Source organism: Erinaceus europaeus, chromosome 15 (genome assembly GCF_950295315.1).
Source record: "Erinaceus europaeus chromosome 15, mEriEur2.1, whole genome shotgun sequence".
Taxonomy (NCBI): domain Eukaryota; kingdom Metazoa; phylum Chordata; class Mammalia; order Eulipotyphla; family Erinaceidae; genus Erinaceus; species Erinaceus europaeus.
Window position 1 is genome coordinate 10,009,433 of NC_080176.1, and position 7,458 is coordinate 10,016,890.

Below are 7,458 nucleotides of genomic sequence, written 5' to 3' on the forward strand. Positions count from 1 at the left end.
GTGACTTTCCAAAGGCATGGCCCTCAGAGGTGCCACTTGTCACTGCTGTGCCATCTTTGCTTGATCAATTGTCACTTTGAGCTGAAGTCTTTTAGAGCATTTAGAGCCAATATGGCATCTCCTCCCTTCATACTTCACTGTGAAACCTTTAATTCTTTTTTTTTTTTTAAATGCCACTAGGGCTCCCGCTGCCTCCTGTGTGACAAATTCTTGGCTCCTGGTAGCTTTTTTTTTTTTTTTTGATAGGACAGAGAGAAATTAGGGGTCAGGTGGTACCGCAGTGGGTTAAGTGGTCATAGCACAAAGCACAGGACCGGTGTAAAGATCCTGGTTTGAGCCTCTGGCTCCCCACCTGCAGGGGGTCGCTTCACAAGCGGTGAAGCAGGTCACTGTGTGTCTATCTTCCTCTTCCCCTCTCTTTCTTCTGCTCCTCTCTCCATTTCTGTCTGTCCTATCCAACAACAATGACAGCAGTAACAACAGTAATAACCATAACAATGATAAAACAACAGGGGCAACAAAAAGGAAAAAAAAAAAGAGCCTCCAGGGGCAGTGGATTCCTGATGCAGGCACCGAGCCCCAGCAAAATAACCCTGGAGGCAAAAAAAAAAAAGACAGAGAAATTGAAAAAAGGGGGAAATGAGAGAGGGAGAGAGAGAGAGAGAGAGAAAGGAGGTACCTGTAGACTTGCTTCACTACCCACGAAACTTCCCCACTGCAGGTGGGGACTGGGGGCTTGAACTCAGATCCTTGCAGATGGCAACATGTACACTCAACCCGGTGCACCACCACCCAACCCCATCCTTTATGAAAACAAGACACTTTATTATTTGGCCATTATACCATTAAAACACCTAACAAGGGACGGTGAAATAGCTTACTTGGGTAGTGTGTTGCTTTGCCATGTGTGTGACCCTGGCTCAAACCCGACTCCCATCACACTGAAGCCTGTGTCAGTGCTGGAATCCTTTCCTCTCTCTCTCTCTCTCTCTCTGTCTCTGTCAGAAATAATAACAACTCACAGAATGAATCCTGAATCTATGTCTTCATCAAATCCCTTCATATTTTGTAGTCCTCCCTGGCCCTCCCTCATCACCCCTCAAAATGCCTTACTCTTGATTCAATAGCAGCTCCCCGCCCAGACCCCCAAATCACATTGACTCATGTCTGCTTGCGTCTAGAATGGCCTCGATTCTCCCTCTGTCCTGCTTTCTTTCTAGGTCACTAATGAGTAGAAGAAATGACATCCACAGGCTCATTCAGAGGAAGCCCAGCCCTCTTGCTTCTGGTCCCTGTCCTTTCCACCCCCTGCAGTTGCCCGTAAACTAGAAGCCAGATCTGAACATCTGATAAGATTTTTGGCTAGATGCTCCCTCCCACCAGTTTTATTGAGAAACAACGGATACGCATTATTGTATATGTTTCAGGTATAGAGCTCGAGGGTTTGATTTAGAGGCATTGTGAAGTGGTTACCACAATTGGTACAGATGACCACCATCTCTTCATAGGGACACAAGGAAGAGAGACCAAAGAAAGAGTAAAGAGGAGGGGGGGAGGGAATCTTCTGATGAGAACTCTTAGAATCATAGAAACTTAAAAAAAAAATTTTATTTATAAAAAGGAAACACTGAGAAAACCATAGGATAAGCAGGGTACAACTCCACACAATTCCCACCACCAGAACTCCATATCCTATCCCCTCCCCTGATATAGCTTTCCTATTCTTTATCCTTCTGGGAGTATGGACTCAGAGTCATTATGGGATGCAAAAGGTGGAAGGTCTGGCTTCTGTAATTGCTTCTCCGCTGAACATGGGCATTGGCAGGTTGATCCATACTCCCAGTCTGCCTCTCTCTTTCCCTAGTGGGACAGGGAGGGGTCTGAGGAGGCAGGACACATTGGTGGAGTCATCTGCTCAGGGAAGTCTGATTGGCATCATGGTAGCATCTGGAACCTGGTGGCTGAAAGAAGAGTTAACATATAAAGCCAAACAAATTGTTGACTAATCATGAACCTAAAGGCTGGAGTAGTGCAGATGAAGAATTGGGGGGGGAGGGTCGGACCCTCTGTTTTGTAGATAGCTAGTAAGCCTATTTTAGTTATATTCCAAAGGGCCCATGACTTGACTAGTTTTTCCCTGAGCCTGACCTCTGATATACAGGTGGACCTAAGTTATTGTCTGGGGAGATGATGTCATGGCTGGAAAAAGGGCTAGAAAGTTGGATCAGGGAAGAGAGTAGCTCCCAAATATGGGAAAAGTGTATAAATATTGTTGACGGGAAACCCCATTGATTTGATCTGGGGCCCATAGTCAGCTTAGGAGCCTGTGCAACCTTTGCATCCCAGTAACTTTCTTTTTAAAAATATTTACTATTTCATATAGGATAGAGAGAAATGGAGAGGGAAGAGGAGATAGAGGAGAGAGACAGAGAGACATCTGTAGGCCTGCTTCTTCTTCTTCTAGCATTTGCCCTTCTTCCGTAGCCAGTCAACAGCGTCAGGTTGAGCCTGATGTAAAGTTTCGAGACCTCCTTTGAATCTGGAGAGGTGGCAGTCGTTGACTATGTGGGTCATAGTCTGTCTGGAGCCCCAGGGGCAGTTCGGGTCATCTCTGGCTCCCCAGCGATGGAACATAGCGGCGCACCGGCCATGGCCTGTTCGATAGCGATTGAGGAGGGCCCAATCTTAGCGTGCTAGGTCAAAGCCGGGTTGACGCTTGCAGGGGTCTGTGATGAGGTGTTTGTTCTTTACCTCGGCTGACTGCCAACTCTGTTTCCAAGAGACTGGAACAGAGAAGTTCAGTGTAGGCGTAGGGGACCAGATTGGGTGACGAGACGTCAAGCGTTGGACAGGGTGGGCGAAGATATCCGCGTATATTGGCAGGTCCGGTCGAGCGTAGACGTGGGAAATGAACTTAGATGATGCCGCATCCTGACGAATATCTGGCAGGGCGATGTTGCTAAGAACTGGCAGCCATGGAACCGGGGTGGAACAGATGGTTCCAGAAATGATCCTCATGGAGGAATATAATTTGGAATCGACCAAGTGGACATGGGGGCTACGGAACCATACTGGGGCACAGTATTCTGCAGTGGAATAGCATAATGCCAGAGATGATGATCGTAGTGTGGAAGCGCTCGCGCCCCATGAGGAGCTGGCCAGTCTTGCAGTGATGTTATTCCTCGCGCCCACCTTTGCTGCAGTTTTTATGAGATGTTTGTGAAATGACAGAGTGCGATCGAGAGTAACGCCAAGATAGACTGGCTGGGCTTCATGCCGGATTCTCGTATCGCCAAGCTGCACATTAAGCTCACGTGAGGCCGAGGCATGGTGTAGATGGAAAACAGATGATACCGTTTTTGCAGTGCTAGGGATTAGTCACCATTTTTTACAGTAATCAGATCTCAGAGACATGTCTTCCGTGAGTGTTTCCTCGAGGATGTCGAACTTGGATGCCTGAGTTGCACAGCAGATGTCATCGGCGTAGATGAACTTCCTTGAAGAAGTTTCTGGGAGGTCATTGATGTAAATATTAAATAGCGTAGGAGCCAGAACAGAGCCCTGGGGGAGGCCACTTGAGACAAGTCTCCATCTGCTAGACTTGTCACCCAGATGCACCCGGAATCTTCTGTTTTGGAGAAGAAACGATATAGTGTTGGCCACCCATGGAGGCAGGCATCTTGAGATCTTGACTAGGAGACCACGGTGCCAGACCGTGTCATAGGCTGCTGTGAGATCAACAAAGACAGCACACGTCTTTAAATTCTTCTGGAATCCATTTTCAATGTAAGTTGAGAGGGCCAGGACTTGTAGGCCTGCTTTACCACCCATGAAGCTTTCCTCCTGCAGGTGGGGACCAGGAGCTTGAACCTGGGTCCTCAAACATGGTAACATGTGAGCATAATGGGTACACCACCACCTGACCTCCCCCGAATCATAGCAACTTTCAGGCAAACCGTACAGCAGTACCAGCTGTCACGGAGGAGAACGTGACGCCATTACATTCCTAGCACTTATTTTGCTTGTCCCTGGGAGTTCTTGTCTTTTAACTGCCTGCCTCCAATTCCCTCTTGCTCCACCCACTGCTTCTGGTAACCACAATCTGATAACCTTGACTCTTGAGTTTTCTGTTTATTTGTTTGTTTGTATTTAAGATTCCATATATCTACGCGGTCACCCAGCATTTATCTTTCTTGGTTCCATTTTTCTCACTTAGGATACTTCCTTTAGGACTTTGTTATTGCAAGTGTTTGTTTGTATGTCCTTGGTTTTTTCTTTTCTTTCTTCTTATTTCTTTTATTTGACAGGACACAGAGAAATGGAGAGTGAATGGGGTGGTAGAGAGACACACACCCTTCTTCTTCTTCTTCCTCTTCTTCATCATCATCTGCTTCTCCTCCTCCTTTTTCTCCTCATTCTTCTCCTTAGAAACATAGCAACTTTCTTTTTTTAAAAAAAATTTATTTATAAAAAGGAAACACTGACAACACTGACAAAACCATAGGATAAGAGGGGTACAACTCCACAGAATTCCCACCACCAGAACTCCATATCCCATCCCCTTCCCGGATAGCTTTCCTATTCTTTATCCCTCTGGGAGTATGGACCCTCTTCCCCACCCTCCTCATCCTTCTCCTCCTTCTCCTCCTCCTCCACCCCCTCTTCTTTCTCCCCTTCCTTTCTCCTTTCCAGTGGTATCAGGCACTTACTGATGTTTAAGATCACTAAGGTGCTTCATTCAAGTACATTCACTCATTAAAGAAAGAGAAAAAAACTGCTGGTTTTTTTTCTTTGAAATAATTTTAGATCTACAGCAAAGTTGCAGAGTCAGTACAGAGAGTCCCAGCAGCATGAACGATACCATCTCCTGCCCCTCCATGTGGGATCTTTTTTTTACTCACACCGAGAAGCCCCACGCTGAGCTCTGAGAGATGTTTAGATAACCCTCACCCTTTCAGATGTCTTTCAGATGTACTTTTCCCACAAAGCTGTCTTTCTAGTGCCAGGAACCATCCTATTTTATTTATTTATTTATTTTAATTTATTTATATTGATGTCTGGCACTCGGGATACCACTGGGGTTTGGTGTCTAAACAATGAACCCAAAACTCCTGGTGGCTACTCCCCCCTTACCCCTGCCCCACTTTTTAAATAAATTGGTTACAATAATAACTATCTGTTGCCTTCTTAACTCCTGGTGGCTACTCCCCCCTTACCCCTGCCCCACTTTTTAAATAAATTGGTTACAATAATAACTATCTGTTGCCTTCTTAACTCCTGGTGGCTACTCCCCCCTTACCCCTGCCCCACTTTTTAAATAAATTGGTTACAATAATAACTATCTGTTGCCTTCTTAAACTCCAAGACAGCAGGAACCCTCCTCATACTCTATAAAACCCAGATTTCTCCCAGTCCTGGAAACTCTGGGGCATGGCTTGTCTTCGGCACGCTTCACTCTATCCGTACTATCTGATACTGCGTCTGCTGAGCTCAGCCATATCAATGCAACCGGTACCACCTCGACACGTTTCACTTCAGACCGTGTCTACAGATACCAGGCATGGAATGTCAACCCTTCAGCTCCAGCACTCTGATAAGACTGTTCCTAGTTCATAGGAACCCTCAATTCCATATCAAGTGCACCTCTCTCTCTCTCTCTCTATATATATATATATGTATATATATATATATATATATATATTTATTTATTTATTTATTTTCCCTTTTGTTGCCCTTGTTGTTTTATCATTGTTGTGGTTATTATTTTTGTTGTTATTGATGTCATTGTTGTTGGATAGGACAGAGAGAAATGGAGAGAGGAGGGGAAGACAGAGAGAGGGAGAGAAAGACAGACACCTGCAGACCTGCTTCACCGCTTGTGAAGCAACCCCCCTATAGGTGGGGAGCCGGGGGCTTGAACTGGGATCCTTATGCCGGTCCTTGCACTTCCTGCCACATGTGCTTAACCTGCTGTGCTACTGCCCGACTCCCCAAGTGCACCTCTTAACAAAGCCACAGAGCGTAGATATAGATCTGAGCCCATGAAACAGAGCACATGTGCACATGTCCCCACAAGTTAGGGGAAAATAGACACCTTAAAGCAAAGGTGCACAATAGTTTGCAGTGACCCCCAAACAGCAGGCAAGTAGAAAGACCTTAAAATAAAGACACCGTAAAATGATAACTACATACCTTTCCCATACTTAGGAGCTGCTCTGCCCTGATCCAGCTTTCTAGTCCTATTTCCAACTCTGACACCATCTCCCCAGACAATACCTTTAACCCACCTCCATGTTAGCTGTCAGACTCAGGCAAAAATTAGTAACGTCATGAGCCCCTTGGAAGAGACCTAAAATAGACCTATTAGCTTTTTCCAAATGGAAATCCCAAAACTCATCTTCTATATTCTTGCCTTTAGGTTCCTGACTATTAAACAGTTTGTTCTGTTTGATCTCTTAATGCTTTTTCAGCCACCAAGTTGCAGATCCTACCATGATGCCAGCATGACTTCCCCAGACAGAGGACCTCACCCATGTACCCTGGACCCCCCACCTCTCCTGAGCCCTGCCCCACTAGGGAAAGACAGGGACAGGCTGGGAGTATGGCTTGACTTGCTAATACCCATGTTCGGCAGAGAAGCAATGACAGAAGCCAGACCGTCTACCCTCTGCACCCCATAATGACCCTGGGTCCACACTCCCAGAGGGATAAAGAATAGGAAAGCTTTCAAGGGATGGGATGGGATGCGGAACTCTGGTGGTGGAAATGGTGTGGAATTGTACCCCTCTTAAGTTCTCTGGTCTTGTCAGTGTTTTTAATATTGACATAAATATTATAAATAAATTAATAAGAAGAAAAGAAAAACCAAAATTATGTTTATTTTAAAATATTTATTATTTTTTAAATTTGATAAGACAGAGATAAACTGAGAGGAAATGGAAATAGAGAGGGAGAAAGAGAGACACCTGCAACTCTGCTTGTGAAACTTCCCCCCTGCAGGTGGGGAACCTGGGGCTTGAACCCGGGTCCTTGTGCATGGTAACGCGTGCACTCGACCAGGCATGCCACCACCCGGCCCTCTGGGATCCACTCTAGAGCTGCTTGGTGTGTGTGTGCGTGTCACTCAGAAATGACCCAATCACTTTAGTCAGTGAGACAGAGTCCTCATGCCTGAGGGTCTCCTGGCCGTGGCCATGGCCGTGGCTATGGGAGCTTCTGTTAAGCTCCCCAGCTTTCTGCCCTTAGCTTCCTTCCAGCTCACTTCCCTGCCAACCTCCTAAAATCAACACTTGGCTTCTCTTGAAATGCACTGAGGTTACGTTCCTCCTGAGTTTCCCCTGAGTTTCTCCACACCCCTGCTCAGTAGAACTGGGCTGAACTTAGTAGGGCCGCTCCCTCCCCCAACACACACACACCCCAGAAGGCATGAGCTGAGTGACAGACTTGTCACCTGTCCCC